The 21009-nt window shown below is 41.9% G+C and overlaps 1 protein-coding gene across 1 annotated transcript in view; it reads left to right on the top strand.

The window, feature by feature from the left end:
* Positions 1–701: 701 nt before the first annotated feature.
* Positions 702–21009, top strand: part of RAB9A (RAB9A, member RAS oncogene family) — a 32794-nt gene continuing 12486 nt past the window's right edge. The window contains exon 1 of the mRNA XM_089652990.1: positions 702–885. The gene's annotated coding sequence lies outside the window, so the exon portion shown is untranslated. The remainder of the gene's footprint in view (positions 886–21009) is intronic.

Raw genomic sequence — 21009 nt, 5'->3', positions numbered from 1 at the left:
CATTTTTGATGTTTTGCATTTTATTCTGCTTAGCAACAGGAAAACACAAAAAAAGCGGCAAAAATGTAAAACGCACCACAAAAAGAACTGCAGAAATGCATCAAACGCAAACTGCATAATAACCTAGCATTACCCTAGGTTCACACCTAAGCGTCTGCAGCATTTTGCAGAAATGCAGTACAGTCCATTTAACATGATTACCTATGGGACACGTTCACATCTCCGTGTTTTCACCTGGTGCCTTCTTTTGTAAGGGTCAGGGACTTTTTTGAATGCAAAAAGTTGTTTTTGGTCCTATAGACTTCAATGGAAACACTGCAGAAAAGCATGTAGTGCATTTTTGATGTTTTGTGTTTTATTCTGCCCAGAAACAAGTTGAAAAAAACAAACCGAAAAACGCACTGCAGAAATGGCTCAAACGCACAGTGCACAGTTGTGAGCCTAGCCTTGCCCTTACTATCACCGTAGGGCTGTAGAGGTTTACGTCATTTCACATCATAGACATCCTGACATCCACTTTCCCAGCAGCATTTCGCTTTTACCGTGACTGATTCCTGCATTCTTCCCTCTTCCCCACGTGACCCACCCCTCCTCTCCTCCAGGATCACATGACTGTAGCGTAACTCCTCCCCCAAACCTTTGCCTTACGGTCTCCACAGCTAGCAGCTGGTTCGCAGGGCCAGTCCATCACATGATCGTCCCCACCCACAGCCTCAGTCTCTGCTGACACTACACAACTATCAACAGCAGTCACGTGTATGGCGCGCTGTCCCATTGGCTGATGTGGCCTCCGCAGGACCGCCCCTTGCCCCAGACGTGATGGGGCGGTGACGTTCGGGATGTTGTTTCTGCTGGAGTTGCGGCGGAGAGGAGCCGGTGGTGCAGGTATGGAGGAGATGGGGCCCGGGGTGCATGGATGGAGTTCTCTCTGCATTCACCAACATTAGCCTGGGCTGAAGCCTTGTCTGTTCACCTCATTTGCTGTACACTGAAGTGAGCGCCGGGCTGCAGCCTGTGTTCATGGTAGTTGTAGGTCGTGTGTTCCTGGGGATGTAGGGGACCTGGCTATGAGGTACAGTGATATGTCCATGTGTTATAGCACATCCATCTACCAGTCTACCAGACCAGGGGGAGCACCATGTGCAGGAGCCAGGTAAGGCCTCATCTACTCACACCACATCCACACTGATCTCACAATATACATGTATTGCTGAGTGTAGGTTTACATTCCATGGGACGGGTTGGTATTGATTCACCTACCTAACATTGCAGGTAAAAGTACAGAAACAAGTGTAATGCTTCTATGCATGTTTTTTCCTTTCTGTATGATTTGTAATGACTTGCAGTGTGCTTTTAAAAGTCCTAGAACAGGGGTGGGCAACTGTGGCCCTCCAGCTGTTGGTGAACTACAAGTCCCATCATGCCTCTGCGAGTCATGCTTGTAACTGTCAGTTTTACAATGCCTCATGGGACTTGTAGTTCTACAACAGCTGGAGGGCCACAGTTGTGCACCCCTGTCCTAGAAAAAAACAATTGATCAGTTCCCTAGCACAGTCCCTTCCCTTCTGCCACATCCTAGGCTTCTCCTTCGTGAATTAATTACTGTCTGTGCAGGCCCAGCTCCTGCACCCCTACACTAACACTTTCCATAAACTTTAATGTAAGGGAGTGAAGCAGAGGGACTGTTCCGAGTCTGCTGACATCACCTCCAAGATGGTGGCGCCAAGCAGCAGTCTTGGGGCTTTTGGTTGTTCTAAACTATGGCCCTCCAGCTGTACAAGTCCCATCATCCTCTGGGAGTCTTGCCTGTGGCTGTCAGTCTTTCAAGGCCTCATGGGACTTGCAGCTCCTCAACACCTGGAGGGCCATAGTTTGGTCTACACAGTAGATGCCTTTGCAGGTAATTAGCATGCATAAACATCCCAACCACGGCACCAACTGCCTGGAGTTTGCATGTTCTCCCTGTGCCTGTGTGGGTTTCCTCCAGGTACTCCGGTTTTCTCCCACACTCCAATGACATTGGTAGGTTGATTGGATCCTGTCTAAATTGGCCCTAGTATGTGTATGTATGAATGTAAGTTAGAGACCTTAGATTGTACACCCCTTGAGGGTTAGGGACTGATGTGAATGTACAATATATATGTAAAGCGCTGGGTAAATTGACGACGCTATATAACTACCTGAAATAAATACATAACATATATTAAAAGCACATATAACCTGGGAGGAAATTAATACTTTAATTTTTCAACCCAGAGGAACCCTTGAAATCCCTTTCCAGTCTCAAGGAACCCCTTCCAAATATGACTATATCCAGGGGCGGACTGACCATTTGGGCCCTCGGGCACTGTCCGAGGGCCCGGGGTTATCAGAGGGCCCATGAGATGCCCCTGTTACTTTTCATAGGCTTTTTTGGGTGTGGTTTGAATGTGGGCAAGTACACAGGGACCCCATGATCCCCCTATTGCCCAGGGGGCCCATGAGTTGTCAGTCCACCCCTTGACTATATCTCTTAGATTGTAAGCTCTAACGAGCAGAGCCCTCTGAATCCTCCTATATTCATTTGTATTGTAATTGTACCGTCTGCCATTATGTTGTAAAGCACTGAGGAAACTGTTGGCACTATATAAATTCTGTATAATAATCTACGACTCCTGATACATTAGTGTGATGGTCAGCGGGAAGAATGTGCATTTTTATTCTTTTTTGTTCCGGAATTCTGTAAAGCATTGCACCAGCGATCAGCAGATGCCATGCTCGTCTCCGGGAGTCCTGTCAGAATATCTGCTTGCTTGTACGGGCAAGCATATATACTGACAGGAAGAATCAATGAACTTCCACGGCATGCCACTACATCATGGTAGTTCATTGAGGACTACAAATGCTGTCGGGACTTGCAGTTCATTCATTCACAGAACACCATGAACAAATGACAAAGCCGCATCCTTTTTTTTTTTAATGTGACCGCTAGCAAGGAGAAGATCCCACCGCTGGCTGTCACAATGGGGAGTGGGGGCCTGTACATTCGTAGCATGTTACACCCTGAGTGTGGGTGTAACATGTTATAGAAGGTGAACTTATCCGACAACTGCCCCTATAATCTGCTGCAAGCCTATGTACACATAGGCTTTTATTGAATTCAGTTCAGGGGCTTTGGCAAAAAAACCTCCAAACGCTCCTAAACCCACCTTTAGAAGCAGCAGTGTACATGAAGCCTTACAAGTCTATCAGATGAAGGTTAAAGTCTGCTGGTAGCAAGCATGAAATGTAAGGATCCCAAGTTTGTTTCAGCTCAGACAATGAGGGCTCCTCTGTTAGCCAGGCTTTTACTATGGCTTGGTTGTTGTCAAAACATATTAATTCAAATTGATGAGTCAAGAGGCCATCTAGCTTGAGATTATGCAGTGCTTCACTGACACATTGGGATAAAGGTGCCTAACCTATCATAAACCCACAATGCCTGGGCAGTCAGGCACGGAAGCAGTTCCCTGTGTGGCCTGTGCTAATGATGTACAAGTTTTAGATTTAAAGTGGTTGTAAAGGCTGAAGGTTTTTTACCTTAATGCATTCTATGCATGAAAGTAAAAAAAATCTTCTGTGTGCAGCAATGCCCCCAGCCCCCTTTATACTTTCCTGAGCCCCAATCGAGATCCAGCAATGTGCATGACAACCTCAGCTGTCCCAGGTCTGTCTTCTCATTGGCTGAGACAACAAGCTATTGGCTCCTGCTGCTGTCAATCACAGTCAGCCAATGAGAGGGGGCGGAGCCAAGACACGGCTCCGTGTGTGAATGAACATGCTGCTTGCTATGGGGGCACCTGACGGAAAGGAGGAGCCAGGAGAGCCTTCGGGGGACCTGAGAAGAGGAGGATCCAGGTTGCTCTGTGCAAAACTACTGCATGTAGCAGGTAAGTATAGCATGTTTCATTAAAAAATGAACTTTTTTAGTATCGCTTTAATCGTCTGAAATAATTTTTGATTTTGTTCCCTGTGATTACACCCACTCCAAAGAAGGAAACCTGACATAGGCACATTAGACTTGGAGAAAATGTGACTGGAAGCCATTTGTCCATAAGGGAAAAGCAGTGGTGCCTAGGCACACAATCTAAAAGACTCAATTAACAGAAGGGATAAGGGACCTGTTTTTGAGAAGAAGTCACTAGAAAACTGTTTCCAGACTGTAAAAGAAATAGAGCATTTTTGCACAAGGAAGGCAAGTACCATGCCAATAATATTCCTCCTGGCTGCAGTTCAGCTTTAATTACAGCGTTTCCCATTGTAAACATTTAAGAATCCATACTTGATAGATGTGGGTCAGTAGGTAGGACATTATTTTACTAATAAAAGATCTTTGAGTCCTATGCCAGAAATGTGTACACAAGGGGTTATTTACTACAACTGGAGAGTGCAGTATTTGGAGCAGCTCTGCATAGAAACCAATCAGCTTCCAGGTTTTATTGTCAAAGCTTAATTGAACAAGCTGAAGATAGAAGCTGATTGGCTACCATGCACAGCTGCACCAGATTTTGCACTCTCCAGTTTTAGTAAATCAACCCCGCAGTGTTCAGTATGATGCTGCAGGGTTAGGGAATTGCAGAGCATCCCTTTAACATTTGGGAGGTAGGGATTAGAAGAAATTTGGTAAGCTGCAGTATAATACATTTTTGGTTTAGGGTTTAACACCACTTTAACTGCACTAATTTAGGAAGCGCATGACATTTGGGTGTTGAAAATAAGGAGCACTATCTCTCTCATTATATGCTGAACTCATGACAAACATTTCTGACTTGAGGTCCCTTCTAGAAATTGCTTCCTCTGTAATTCATAATCCTTTAGAAAGTACTTTGTATCCTTGAAATGTACATTCAATTTTTGTGATATTAGTACATTAGCCCCATAAGCAGTATTTCAATCATTTATTCTCCTGCTTATGCCCTCTATGTACGTGTGTGTGTGTGTGTATACACATATGTAAATACATTAGCATTTAAATAGTTGTAAATGTAATTCTTTTTCCTAAAATAAAAAAAATACTTACCTTCTTTGTGCATTGCTTTGCACAGTGCAGCCCCGAACCTCTTCTGGAGTCCTCTTCAGCGCTCTCGGCTTCTCTTCTCTGAGTGCCCCCATAGCAAACTGTTTGCTGTGGGGGCACTCATGTGGGCTTGCTCCCAAGTCAAACTGTGTTCCAACTCTACTTGGCTGTTCCAACTCTACTGCTTCTTTTTGATTAGCAGCACAGCTTCCTCACAGCATAAAACTAAAAAAAGTTTCATTGCTTCATGAAAGATGACTTCAATTTCAGATGTACTTGGCACAGATTTAGGAACTGCTGCAACATGTGCCTTTAGTCTTTCTCAAATATCAAACATTGAGATGGGGGGGGGAGGCAGGAGGGTAGATGCAATGGACCATAAAGAATTCTAGTCCATTGCGGTGCTTACAATAGCGGATCGTATCCTTATTCTTTCGCATATGGCAGTCTCGTTTTTTGTTTATTTTACTGAAGTACATAATCTATGATTTACATCTGCAGGCAGATTTTTCAGTGCACTGCACACAGATTTGCTGAACCTATATTCCATTTTTGAAATTTTGTACATGTGTATATAGACACGTGGTATTTATTTTTCTTTCCCTTGTGCTATATTTGCACTTCACCTATACATGGCTTGGTGCAGGCAAATGACATAGCCTGTTTGAGCTGTGATTGCTTTAGTCATGCTTTGGGTAGGTGTCTGAGAGTTACTGTTTGAAGGGGTTTTCCACTATGTCAGATGCCTATTGCCTGTTCATCAAATCGAGAATATGATTCTACTTGTTCCGGTGGCATGCAAGATGTTTGATTCTCGATTTTTGTTTCAGGTGAGAAATCCGCCTACATATGTATTGAGTGCCTTAGTTTCAGAATAACTGTCTGATCACAGATGTTGTTGGGTATACTAAGTGGTAGTGCACACCTACCTGACAAAGCAATGTTTCGTATTGTTTCTGTGCTTGCTGAACTTTTCCATGAAGCAGACAGAGCAAAATGAACTTTGTTCACAGTGACTTTACCCTCTTCTCTGTTGTGTGCTCACACATGCTGGCCAGGTCTGATGCAGCAATGCTCTGTACATGAGTTATCTTCTGCTTAGTGTTTGGATATTTAATAGGTTCTTTATAGTTTACTGAAAGTCAATTTGCTTCAATGCTTCAGAGCCCTAATTATGAACACGAAGCACAAATGATCTCATAGTTGTAACAGCACATCTTGTATATGGCAGGTAATATTGTGTGCTGATAACATTTCCTAAATTTTATCTAGAAAATGATTTTATGACAAGCTGAACATTTCATTTTGAGTGATACTTCCCATTTCTGTAGCTGTGAATAATCATTTTTGTACCTAGATTGTGGATGTTGTAAAATTGTATTCTAATATAAAATGTTTTACCCAGATATGAACAGCACAAGGCACATAGTTCATCAAGTCTGTTAAAGCATACCTTCATTCACAATTTCACCATAGCTTCCTAGTAATCCTCATCCCTCCCTGTTGCACATTTTGGAGGGGGGGTGGAAGTTCCTTTTTGATTAGGCACTTGCTCCCACTTCCTTATTCCTTGCCTAGGTGAGGATGATATCCCACACATGCACAGTGAGGATCTGGCTGTGAATCATCAGGCAGTGACAGCCAGCTCCAAGATGGTAAAACAGGAACCCAAACGAACGGTGAAGTCTTTGAATGCTGGGAAGACAGTGGACTGGTAGGTAAGCGAGTAGCCACACTAATTGTAGATACTGACACTTCTGTTTGTAACACACAAGTAAAGTTCCTGCTTAAATAAAAAAGGTGTTTTATCTAAGATCTGTCATGTTAAAGCAGTGGTTCTCAACCTTCCTAATGCCACGACCCTTTAATACAGTTCCTCCTGTTGTTTATTTACTCAGTAATTATAATTCATGAGTGTCGTTTTACCTCCATTACTGCTGCTTTCAACACAGTAGCTGCTTTCAACACAGTAGCTGCTTTTAACACAGTAGCTGCTTTTAACAGAGTAGCTGCTTTCAACACAGCAGCTGCTTTCTACACAGTAGCTGCTCTTTACACATCAGAAATATGTGGTTTCCAATGGTCTCAGGCGACCCCTATGAAAGGGTTGTTCGACCCCCCCCCCCCCCCCAAAGGGGTCGCGACCCACAGGTTGAGAACCACTGTGTTAAAGTAATATAAAATCTTGGGTTATCTCTAATCCTACTATACAATAACAGGCCTGTAGGATCTTGACAATATCTACTAACTAGTACCTCTGACAGGCACAACTAGTGATTGGCCTAAGCCAGGGATTCCCAACCTCATTCCTCAAGTACTCCCAACATCCCCTAGATCGGGTGTCGGCAACCCGCGGCTCCGGAGCCGCATGCGGCTCTTTTTCACCTTTCCTGCGGCTCCGGAGCACACTGCCCACCAGGTGACAGGCAATAGGGTCGGCAAGCCGCGGCTCTTTTAATGCAGCTCTTCTATGTGCCGGGCGCCCGCTCCCCTCCCCTCCCTCCTCCAAACATTGGCTGTCAGGATGTAGGCGGGGCAGCGTGACGAACTCCTCTCCTCTCACAGTCCGCCCTGAAGACCAGAACGGCGCGGGAACACAGCTAGAGGAACGCGCGGAGCAAAGGTAAGTGAATTGACACAGGGGGGATGAATTACTATAGGGGGGATGAATTACTATAGGGGGGATGAATTACTATAGGGGGGATGAATTACTATGGGGGATGAATTACTATATGGGGGATGTATTTTCAGTTTTAAAAATGTTTCTCTCAAAATAAATTTCAATCGTGGTTTTGGCGAGATTTGGCTCAGTTGAAAAAAAAGGTTGCCCACCACTGACCTAAGGCTATGATTGTGATTATGACGATACACTGTGGCCCTGGTTAACCCTTTGCTTACTGGGCCCTTAAACCCCCTTCATGACCAGAGCGCTTTTCGCAATATATGCAGTGTCGGATTTGTTTTAAATGTTGCAATGGTTTTGCGGCTCCCAGTCTTTTTTTCCCTCTCGGAAACGGGTCCAAGTGGCTCTTTATGTCTTAAAGGTTGCAGACCCCTGCCCTAGATAAAATGGCTGTCATAAATACCAATTACACTGGTTTAAAGTACCTTTGCTAGGTGATGGAAATACAGAAAACATGGCTTGTTGGGGGTACTTGAAGAGCACGGTTAAGAACTTGTCTAAGGGATTAATGCAGACCATTAGCTAGTCATGATGCCTGTTCTCCTGCTGCATAAGCACAGGTAAGACTAGACCATTACACTGTGGTTCGCCTTTGTTTCTCCACTGATTAAGGGAAGCAAATCTCTACTGACTGTAGAGGGCCTTCTGTCAGAAGAGATAGGCTTTGTTTTGATCTGCGAGAAGCTAATGGGAGCCAGGGGGTTATATAGGGAACATAGTCCTGATTGATGCATACATTTCACGGGCTAGAAAGATGGCAACACTCCTTGTAATTTGTTCTGATCTCAGCACAATTTCTTGTGCATAATGGAAGTGTCGTTGGTTCGGCAGACAGCAGTTGATGGCTAGGTTGACACAATGCCGAGTACAAGGGATGTCAGGAGAGAGCAGTGTCTTAGCTACCTATATTTGTTCTGACATTGAATGACTTTTCTTTTCCATCTCATCTGTTCCATGGCTTGTCAGATATTGATCTTTTGGTTGTATTTATCCCTTAGATGGGATATTTTTAACAGGATTTAAAGTATTCCTTTTTTGTGATGGGACTTACTATAATGTGGCCATCACTTTGTATGTGTAGGACCTCCCTTTGAACAGTAGTCAGTGAAGTTCATACACCGCAGAGATTATAGCATTGATCTTATTCATTGAGAAGAGACTGCAAAGATGTATAAAGTTGACATTTAAACCAATGTGATTCCATTTTAAACAGGACAGAGACCTAAAAATGTGTTTACCTGGTATGTGTTGTATGGTGTGTTATATTTTGGATGGACTATAGCACCAACCTAAGTATACCCTAAAATGTGTTTTTAATTCAAAATTTCCATGTTGGTACACAGCCAAGTATATACAATTACTAGTTTTGTCCATCACTACCCTTTTGTGGAGCTCACTGGCTGAGAAGTTGTATGGATGCTCAAACGGTCTAGTTGTAGTTACTGGTGTACCAATATGGAACATTCTAGAATACAGCAAGTTTGAAGCATACTTGCTGTGTTGCTGAAATCCTTCAGATTATTTATTGGTGTTCTGGAGTCCACCTCATTGCAAATTCAACTGTATCTTGATATACAGCGAAGTCTGTATCTCTCTGATGTATACTTTTAATCCTATACTGGGTTTATTACAGCCAAACTAAAAATGACATTGTATGCTCCCTGCTTGGGTACCACATGCAGTACTGTCGACATAGGAACAATTGGGTATTAGCATCTAGGAACTTCCGAATAAGACAGCTTGGGGGAGTCTAGGGAGATTCCAAATTAAAAAAAAAAAAAAAATTTTTTCTTTGAACAGGCTCTGCCCTCGTTTACAACCTTGTTATTAGGCAAGTCTGCGCTAATCAAACAGACAGACCTTGTCGTAGAGACGGAGGGTTGGGTTTCTTCCAATTAAGTAGAATAGCCTTCTTGGCCTGATAAAAGATCAAACAGAACATGATACTCATACGTTAGAGGGAAAAAGTCGTTTAAGATGCCCAATAAACATACCTTGGGCGTTCTGGGACCAGAGAATTGTAATTATGTTTCCAGAGCAGTATAGAGTGAATCCCATAAGACTGCAATACAAGGACAGGATCTAAAGATTCAATCTTTATCCCACTCTCTGGGAGAGTGGGATAAGTCCAATATGGTATAGTCAGTCATATAGTGTAGATGATGTATGAACTTATTGGAGAGATCTGTGCGGGCCTGTAAGACCTCAAAGGCGGTTAAGGAGTTGCAGTGACAGATGTGTTCTACCTTTAGAAGTCCAGCATGCAGTCGGTGTGTAGGAACAGTTCCTTAAATAAGCGGTTTTGCCAAAGAGCATTCCAGAGAGAGACTGTTTGTAAAGGTGAAAGAATACACCCTGCCATAAGCTGTCCTAAAAAGTAGATCTCCAAAAGGGACTTCCTATCACAGGCAGATATCAAGAAATATAACAATCCATCTCTGAGGACATAAGGAGAACCCAAAAGGGCAGCCAGTATAGCAATGGAGAGGCTAAAAGGAGTACAATATATCCAATTGTAAACTTAAGCTAAAATGCTACAAAAGAATGATAAAAATTAGGGGCAGCTAGGCCACCGTTGTCAACAGCAACTTGCAAAGAGGATTTGACAATTCTAGGGTACATATTTTTCCAAATATAATGGAATCAATACGTTTTGAAAAGGCTTCAGGGCACAACAATGGGTGCTGCTTGAAGTACATAAGGGAATGTGGGAAGGAATATCCTCTTAATAATATTGATAAGACCTATCAAATTTAGGGGGAGGGAATTTCACACCCAAAGTTTTATCTGCATTTTGATTAAGAATGGAAAGTAAATTGAGATTCGAGAATTTAGAGAGATCAGTGTGAATGGTAAAAAGAAAAAAAAAGTGCAATCTTTCCAGATCGTCAATACACAAAGGACAATGCTGCAGGCTGAGAAGTGTTATTTTGTAGTACACAGCAGGATTATTGCCTTCATTGAGGTCATACACATAAGCATTTAAAAAAAAGGAGTTCTGTGCATTCTTTTATTCTTCCTGTTGAACGTCTATGTGTTGGGATGGAAATGGTGTACTAAGTTATTAAAGTGGTCCTAAAGTCAAAACCTTTTTTTACCCTAATGCATTCTCTCATTAAGGTAAATAATGTTCCAGTAGTTGTATTCCCCCTTCCTTACCTGAGTCCTCTCTCAATCCAGCGTTGTGCCTGTTTGCAGCGGCACTCTCCTTTTTATCCCTTCTCCTTCAGGACTCAGCTCCTACTAATGTCAGTCAAATCCTGTGAGCGGGGAGTGGGGCTGAGCCATGCCATGTGGGTGTAACTGCCTCCCACCCTCATAGATCTTTTGCTTGAGGATGCTCCAAAGGTTCTCAAAAGGTTTGAGGTCAGGGGAGGATGGAGGCCACACCATGACTTTCTCTCCTTTTATCCCCCTAACAGCCATTGATGCAGAGGTATTCTTTGCAGCATGAGATGGTGTATTGTCATGCATGAAGATGATTTTATTATGGAAAGCATAGTTCTTCCTTCTGTACCAGGGAAGAAAGTGGTCAGTCATAACCCTCCACATACTTTGCAGAGGTCATCTTTACACCTTCGGGGACCCTAAAGGGGCCGACCAGCGCTGTTCCCATGATTCCGGCCCAAAACATGGCTCCACCACCGCCTTGCTGATGTCACAGCCTTGTTGGAACAGGGTGGCTGCCCACCAACCATCCACTACTCCATCCACCTGGACCATCCAGGGTTGCACGGCACTCATCAGTGAACAGGACTGTTTGAAAATTAGTCTTCATGTATTTTTCTGCCCAATGCCGCCGTTTCTGCTTGTGAGTATTGGTTAGTGGTGGCCGAATAGAAGGTTTATGCACAGTTGCAAGACTCTGGAGGACTCTACACCTTGATGTTCGTGGGACTCCAGAGGCACCAGCAGCTTCAAATATCTGTTTGCTGCTATGTAATGGTATTGTAGCAGCTGCTCTCTTGATCCGATGCATGGATCTGGCAGAAATCTTCCTCAATGTGCCTTTATCTGCACGAACCCATCTGTGCTCTGAATCAGCCACAAATCTCTTAATAGTGCGATGATCACGCTTAAGTTTTTGTGAAATATCTAATGTTTTCATACCTCGTCCAAGGCATTGAACTATTTCACTCTTTTCGGCAGCAGAGAGATCCTTTTTCTTCCCCATATTGCTTGAAAATGGTGCTCTGCTTAATAATGTGGAACACCGTCCTTTAGTAGTTTTTCCTTAAATTGGGCTCACCGGCCAATCTAATTATCACAGGTGTCCGAGATTGTTTTCAGTGATCAAAAGAGCCCTGACACACAATGCCATCCATGAGTTAAACTAAAAAACAAAATATTTAATCTTTGTGACACTTAAATAGAATTTGCATAATAATTTGGAACAGGGTGTAGTGAATGCAGGGTCCTGGGCTTAGTAACGCTTTTTAAATACTAAGCAAAGATTTTATATTGCCTTGTGCAGCCACACATGAAAATCATTACACCGTATGTTATGCTGCATGCCTGTGGACAAATATTGCACTCATCTTCAGGTTCTTCCATGAAAATGAGGTGCAAGGCATGGTGGCATATGGCTAGTATAAAATGGCATTAATTGTTGTGAGTTATTCATTGATATAGTAAGATTGCAGCTCTGTACCAGGAACATCCATGTGTTGTCACACAGCATCATTTCTCTGGTAAGAAGAAGCACATGCCTCTACTGATTTTGGAATAAACATTAAGTGTCACGTACGCATGAACATCAGTATGTTTGAGGAATTTTCAGATTCGGTGCAGAAGAAATTGAGATAGGAATTCACAAAGTATTTAAATGAATGCTGCCAAACCAGCTTTAGAATTCAATATCTGCGACGATATGCTTCCACAACAGACAGATCAACCCTTGTGGATTTTTTGTTGTAAGCTATGGCTTGTCTGCTATGCCTGCATGTTATTTCAATGTTTACTCTGTAGCATGTTCTTTTAAGTCTGGATCCTATACATCCATTCACCGTCCACTTTATTAGGTACACCTTGCTAGTATCAGGTTGGACCCCCTTTTGCCTTCAGAACTGCCTTAATTCTTCATGGCATAGATTCAACAAGGTGTTTTGGAGACATTCCTCAGAGATTTTGGTTCATATTGACCTGATAGCATCGCACAGTTGCTGCTGATTTGTTGGCTGCAAATCTATGATGCAAATCTCCAGTTCCATCACATCCCAAATGTGCTCTATTGACTTGAGATCTGGTGACTGTGGAGGTCATTGGAGTACAGTGAACTCACTGTCATGTTCAAGAAACCAGTTTGAGATGATCTGAGCTTTGTGACATGGTACATTATTCTGCTGGAAGTAGCCATCAGAAGCCATCAATGTTGTTTACACCAAATTCTGACCCTACCATCTGAATGTCACAGCTGAAATCGAGACTCATCAGACCAGGCAACATTTTTCCAATCTGCTATTTTCCAGTTTTAATTCCTGTGGTAATTGCTGCTTCCATTTCCTGTTAGCTGACAGGAGTGGCACCCGGTGTGTTCTTCTGCTGCTGTAGCCCATTTGCTTCAAGATTTGATGTGTTGTGCGTGCAGAGATGGTATCCTGCATACTTTAGTTGTAACTAGGGGTTATTTGAGTTACTGCTGCCTTTCTATCATCTTGAGCCAGTTTGCCTATTCGCCTCTGACATCAACAAGGCATTTTTGTCCACAAAACTGCTGCTCACTAAGAGATTTTTTCAGACCAGCTTGTCTGGCAACAACAGCAATGCCATGTTCAAAGTCACTTAAATCCCCTTTCTTCCCCATTCTGATTCTCTGAACTCCAGCGAGTAGTCTTCACCACATCTAGATACCTAAATGTATCGAGTTGCTGCCATGTGATTGGCTGATTTAGCATTTGTTTTGCCAAGAAATTGAATAGGTGTTCCTAATAATAAAGAGGCCTGTGAGTGTAGATAAAGCTCATGCAATTTGTTTGGGTGCAAAACTTTGAATAAAGTCTGGCTGTGGTGTTTGGAAGTCTGCTGAGGATTACAAGGACACCATATAGCACAGGGCTGCTTTCAGAGAGGGTTCAACAGCAGTGTCCTTGGTGAATGCAATTTTCTTCTGTAGTCATATCAAACCGATTAGAACTGAGGGCAACATCAATACTTTCATTTTGTTCCAGTTTAACAAATTGGCCACATTGCATTTTTGGACATGCAGAAATCTACTGTGAAGTTCTGAGGGCAGAAATTACTTTTTGCACTTCTGCAAATTTTCCATGGTAGCAGCATTACTGCCATGGCGTCACCCATATGATTACTACTCACAACCGAATATCGGGTGAGGGTTGAACTTGAACACAACCCAGTATTTTTTTTTTCTTTAATAAGAGATTTAATATTCTGCTCTGTGAGTTGATTGCTGTTTGAGCAGGAACAGTGCTCATTCAGAGAAGTCAGCTGTAGCAGCTTGCTCGATCTCCTTCCTCTACCGGTCTTGTGATTCAGACAGTACAGGAAGCAGAACACACAGCACATCAACTGAATTTTGTGAAAGTAACGATCTCCTGGATGCTTTTGTTACATATGCAATATGCTGTATGGAGGCTGCATGCAGTATCAATCTATGCACCTGAACAAAGACGATCATTTACTTTGTATTGTAAACTCTTGATACAGTAAGTGTGGTAACTTTTTTTTTTTCCAACTTTGGGGATCTGTCTCAAAAATGCTTGTGTGTGTGCTGCAATCAGTTTACGTTTTTTTAAAAAATATGTTCTTACTTGAATCCGTTTTACATTTTTTAAAAATGTGTTCTTGTAATGTTATCTAGTATAAATATTTTATATATGTACAAACTATCAGTAAAACTAAGATCTGTAAAAAAAACTATACCTGGAAATATAATACACAGCTCTCTAGCTTCCAGTAAATAAAGAATTGGATTGCTATGGCCATGGCCTGTGCTTTATTAGAATACTGCTGCTAAATGTGTGTGGGCATTGCAGGCTGTAACTGAATCCACAGTTGTTCTGCTCTACACATCACAACACATTTTTATAGCTCCTGCCTATTCTTTATCTTGCATACTTATTCCAGAAGTACCATATATACACCATTACCCAACAATGTATGCATTTCAGTGAAATTGACACCATATCCAACTATGCTAAGCCAGGGCTGCTAGAGGGTTTCCATGCAGAATTCATCTACTATGAACATTAAACCAAGGTCAAGTCTGTTCAGAACTACAACAAGGCTTTTCTTAACAAACATCCACTTAAAGTGGATCTGACAAGCCTGAAATATGGGTGCTGCCATTGGTGACTGGTTGTTGAGGCTGTACCTATAATCTTCCATCTTGGTGAGACACTGACTGCCAGCAAGCATGTGCACATCAGCTGCTTCAATACCTTTTACTATTCCAGGCCAGTGACTTTAGTAAATGAGGGATATGGAGGGCAGCACTGGAGCATGCACTTGCAAAAATAAGTTGGCAATAAATGTTTTCATATTTCTGTTCCTATTGACATTCTATAGTCTGTTTATATGTAGTCTGCTGTACTGAGATGAACTGGTTGTTAGCCATAGATGGCAGCCCCTCTCCTATTTATTTCAATGACTTTTGGTGGCTGTGCCTCCTTTACAAGCCATTGCAGCATTGCTGAGCTAATAAAGGCAAACATTACATTTCAACAGTTGTGAAATGGTAAACCTGATGTCAAATGAGTGCTTCTGCCACTACAGATAAATAGCCAGCAATGTGACCACTAAACAGGCTGTCTGTCTATTCCTATGGAATTGGTCCCTCTATACCCAGATGCAGCGAGATACTGCTCTGTCGCTAGTCTGAACACTGTTGAATCAATTGTTGGCGCTAGGAGCAACAGCTTGCTGCCTCAGCTACAGAGTGAGTAATACCACAGGGACAAACTGGTTGCATCTTAGTTAGCGACCCTGCCACTGGTGATGTACAAAAAAAAAAAAAATTCTGTTGGCCTAAAAGTTATATGCCATCCTTTTTTAATTTTTAAAAATACAAATTCTACCTGGACTAGTTAGAAAATTCTGTATATCTGCTCCTCTATGGGTCATGACATAGGAGTTAAACTCCTTCCCTTTTTTTTTTTTTTTGTGTTTTTTTTTTTTTTTTAAATGGTGTTTACAGAAAAGTGGTATTACCAGAAAGTAGTTAAATAATTTGCTATACAGTTTCACCCTAAATCATAGTTTGGACAAAGGTGGTAAAGCATTGTGTGATCAGCATAGCTGAATATATCCAGTACAGATAATGCTGCGATTCTAGGGACGGCTAATCAAGTAACGTGCTAGTTCATAGCATGTAATTATATTGGTGAAAATTAGTATGATCTCCAGCACCTCCTCCCTTGCCTGTAACAGGGCTGTGACTGTTTATCCTTGTAGGTTCTGCCTGGAAACTGGGTGTGACAGTGTTTTGTTTGTCTGATGCCTTGAAGGATATGCTCACTAAACAGCATTCAGTGAAGGGTGTGAATGTGATATGGATGCTGGGATCTCCTCTGTTACACTGCTTCACTGGCTGCAATCCATGTTTTGCACTGAAGGACCCAGTCACACAGCAGTTTCTGATGCTAAAACTGCAAACCCCCTAAATTCTATGGATATTTCTAGTAGTGGTACCCAGAAATGCATAACTTGCATTCAGGTGATGGTTGAAACATGAGCACAGCAACTGGTATTCTGCATTGGAGATGCTACAGCTGAACGTGATACTTTGTGGAATATACTTATCTGTAGGGTAGGTAGGCTCTTTATTAAAGCAAACTTTACACTAATATTCAAGGTCCACTTGTGTGGCTACCCCCCCCCCCCCCAATCCCTTGTGGCCAAAACACTGTATTATGGAAGAAAAACTTACTTTGGAAGAGAATCGTAAATTAGACTTGCCTTACTGCCAGGTTTTTGGTGGGTTTTCTTGCAGGAGCTTGGGAAATTTTGAGGATCCCAAATCCCACGAGAACATGTCTACAGCGCAATAGAATCCTTTTTTGTGAAAATTGGGATTTGAGCTTTTCCTAGATCCCAGTGACTCCAGTGGCAGGAAGCAGCCGGAACCAGGGAGCATGTTCTTCAATGTGTTTTTGGGGGGGGGGGGTTTCTGCTAAGGCAGTGTTCTGTGAGCAGGGGGTGGGCAGCCGCATATGCAGACCTTACATTTGCACTTTAAACGTTTGTCTTCAGTTATAAACTCTGTCGTTTTTGGTTATTTAGTGAGGGAGAGAGGGAACCCAATTTGAGGATGGTGCGGAGTGCAGATGATGGCACCTGTGGCTCAGGAGTGGCAAGAGAAAGCACAGAGCTTTCATTGCTGGAACATCAAAAATGCAGAGGTTTGCTATAGTGTGTGTTTGCTGTATAATATAAGGTGGCTTAGGCTACGTTCACACTAGCGTTGTGTGCAGGTGGCAGAAAGGCGTTTGGGGAAGCGTTTTTACCGCTTCCCAAATGCCTCGGACAATTCTGCACATTGCAGCACATGGTGCTGTTCTAATGGGAGCGTTAGCGGCGCAGCAAAACGGACGCCTCTGGTCGAGTCAGGAGGTGTTGAAGCCTCCTATTCTAGTCTATGGTGCCACTCCGCAAACGCCCGGCCGGCGTTTGCGGTGCGGTTGCGGGTTGTTTGCGGAGCGGTAACATTATTCAAACTTCATTATAGGCGTTTGTAGGGCGTTTTTAACGCTCGGCAAACGCCTAGCAACCACCGCTAAACCACGCATGCGGCCTTTGCGGAACGTTAGAAACGCTCTGCAAACGCCAGACCAAGTTGGTAAAACAGTCAAGTGTGAACGAGCCCTTAGCTGGAGCACATACAAAATATAGGAGCCAAGGGCAAAAATGGCTTCACAAAGACAACAGAAGGCGGTGCAATCACAGTTTAGCACAGGGCCACAAAAAAGTTACTTCTGGTTTGGAATGATTTTGAAGTTATTTGAACATTCACATTGCTGTATGCACACAAGGAAGCGTGCTTTATTCCGGTATTTGCTAACCTAGTATCTTATTGCTCAATCATTTGCATGGACTAAGTGTTTATTATTACTCTGATGGCACTAAAACCTTGCTTTTATGGGATGTAGTAAAACCTGTTCAATAATATGACAAATGAATTCCTGTAAACATGGAGGCTGTTGGCACAGGTTACTGTTAATGCAGTAGTAACACGCATAGGGGTTGATTTACTAAAGGCAAATAGACTATGTATTTTTCAAAGTGCAATTGCACTCTGCAAGAGCAGTTGCTCCAGAGCTCAGTAAATGAGCAGAAGCTCTACTGACTTCCATCATCCAATGATGTGCAAGAAAAAGTGCTTTATTTAAATTTTCCTTGCAAAGTGAATCATTATCTCATTTACAAAACTCTGGAGCAATTGCACTTGCAGAGTGCAACTGCACCTTGTATGGTGTTCAGTCTATTTGCCTTTAGTAAATCAACCCCATGCTGCTACAGGGAGGTGATTTTATATTGTTGATGGGTATATCTTAAGTTGTGTCTGTGGGACTTTGGAAGTAAAGTGTGTGACCATGATATATGGTGATTGCTATGCTCATTGAAGCAGCTTGGAGCAATTATAGTCTAACATTGCTATGTCAACTGCGCTTGTGTGCTTCTTTTCAGATGGCCATGTAAAATGATTTGCCAATGTGGAAACACCCTCAATATTTCCATTCAGCATCTTACCATTTGGCTTTGTGGCCAGCATAGCCAAAATACGTATGTTTTCCAAGCTGTACTGAAAACATTACTTGCACTGAAACATAAACTGCCGAAAACCCCAGAACTAATAATGGTTTCCACCTACATGAAAAACGCTTTGTTGTAAATAGAGGCTTTATGTAACTACATGCACCATATTATTATTATTATTATTATTATTATATATATTTTTTTTCTTTTTAATTACAGCAAGTAAAACTTCTTGAACCTAAAATAAAGGAATGGTGTCATGCCAGTAGCTAACTGAAGCAGTGGTGTAGTGCACCATCTTTTTCCATCTTGAAATCTAAAACTTTGCACTTGAGACAGGAAGAAAAAGAAGCCATCTCTGTATTGTGCCAGGAGGTACAGCTGGACGAAATTACTTAAAGGGAAACTAGTCTTTTTACAGATGTCTAGATCAATTATATATTTTGGTTGAAAAAAAAATATGAACACGTGAAAAGCAAACAAATTCTCAACTCCCTTATTAACTCAGCTCAACTCTACCTCACTGCATGTGCACATTTTGTGCAAATATTGTATAATAGTGATCCACCGATGTATCGTCTGCCAAAAATGATTGGCCGAAAATAGGGTTATTGGCATTTGGCCAATGGGGGAAAAAAAGGGTGGCGATTTAATGCCAAATGTTTGTTTTGTTTGTTTTTTTTCTTCTTCCCGTGTGTGTGTGTGTGTCTGTGTGTGTGTGTGTGTGTGTGTGTGTGTGTGTGTGTCTATATTTCATCTTGTTTGCTGTCCAATTTTTGTGTTACTTTCAATATGTTATTTTACGTTACTAGGTATATTTATAAAAAATAAAATTTTATATATATATATAGCTTTTTTTTTTTCTGTATTTGGCCAAGTGCATCCTAAATTTTTGGTTTTGGTCCCGAATTTTCATTTTGGTGCACCACTGTTGTATAGTAAAGATGAGTTGTACTTTTCTGAGATCTACTAAAGTCTTCAAAATGCTAATGCCTTCCCTTTGCAAGCCCTACAAGCAAAACAATTAGTTTTCGGTATAAAAGTCATGACCGAATGGATTCCAGCATCTCTAACATGCTTTGATGCTGCAGATCATATTGCTATGTTACTAGAATGTTATTTCTGGAGTAGAGGTGAGCTTCACCTGTTGATGTATAAATTAGAGCTATCCGCAGTTACGTTTTGTAAGGTGAGTGCTGTGTTTTTTTGTTTTTGTTTTTTTTTTAAATTTAGTGACTCTTAGGCCCATGTCACATTTAGTCATTTAGCCTTGTGAGACTTGAGACGCTTCCCAAAGATCACAACAAAGACTATAAATGTAAGGTTTTGGTTGCTTTCTTACAGCTTAGAAACATCTGCTAGTGGTTTACATTAGGGGGTTGACGGCCTGCCATAGACCAACACCGTGCCTGTGTCATGAATTAATTAAAAAATTAATTTCTTCACAATGCTTTTAAATACAGAGACGAATAAGGGCACATTTTAGAGTGCTTTTTCTGCTTGTTTGGAATATGTGAATACTTTAGTGTGCATGATCTGGACACAGGTTCATTAAAAAAAATAAACTTTTATCAATCTTAGTAATACCTAATTAAAAGCTTAATCTCTTCACCACAGCCTTGAGCATATATGCAACAACATAGTGGGCCTCGGCACCCAGCTGTCATATGTAAGTGTTGTAGTACTGTAAGTGATATATTTCAGACTAGTGTTAAACCACTTTCCATGCTCTATGTTGCAGAACTTTCAGTGGTATACCGGGTTGATGATTTTTTTCAGACAATGGATTACTTTTACAAGCAGCGGAAGGGCGTCTCTCCCGCTGCCTTTTGCCACCTTCCCAAGCTGTCCTGTCTCACCAGGGGACCCGAAAATGCAGCCAGTGGTTACGCTGACTGACCATAGAGCTGATCGGGGACCAGAACGACCCTGATCATCTCTATGGTCTAAGAAACTGGAAGCGACAAGTATTAGTCACTTCTGGGTTCACTGGTTGTAAACAAACCATTACTGGTTTGAAAAAAAGCATCAGATCCTTTCAGATCTTGGCATGATCCAAAGATTTTAAGGGCAGCTTTTATAAGTTACCAAACAATTGGTTATTACATTGTGTTTGTGTGCATTAACATTCGCTAAAGTGTGTGTGTGTGTGTGTGTGTATATATGTGTATATATATGTATATATATGTGTATATATATATATATATATATACAGTCATGGCCGAAATTGTTGGCACCCTTGATATTTCTCCAGGAAATCATGTATTTCTCACGAAACGTATTGCATTAACACATGTTTTGCTATACACATGTTTATTCCCTTTGTGTGTATTGGGACAAAACAAAAAAAGGGAGGAAAGAAAGCAAATTCGACATAATGTCACACAAACCTCCAAAAATGGGCTGGACAAAAGTATTGGCACCCTTTCACAACTGCGGATAAATAAGAATGTTACAAGCATGTGATGCTCCTGTAAACTCACCTGGGGCAAGTAACAGGTGTGGGCAATATAGAAATCACACCTGAAAGCAGATAAAAAGGAGAGACGTTCACTTAACCTTTGCATTGTGTGTCTGTCTG

Source organism: Staurois parvus, unplaced genomic scaffold (assembly GCF_062004578.1).
Source record: "Staurois parvus isolate SC_StPar_1 unplaced genomic scaffold, SC_StPar_1.0 ptg000696l, whole genome shotgun sequence".
NCBI lineage: Eukaryota > Metazoa > Chordata > Amphibia > Anura > Ranidae > Staurois > Staurois parvus.
The sequence above is the reverse complement of the archived record's forward strand: the minus strand, read 5'-3'. Positions and strand labels throughout refer to the sequence as shown.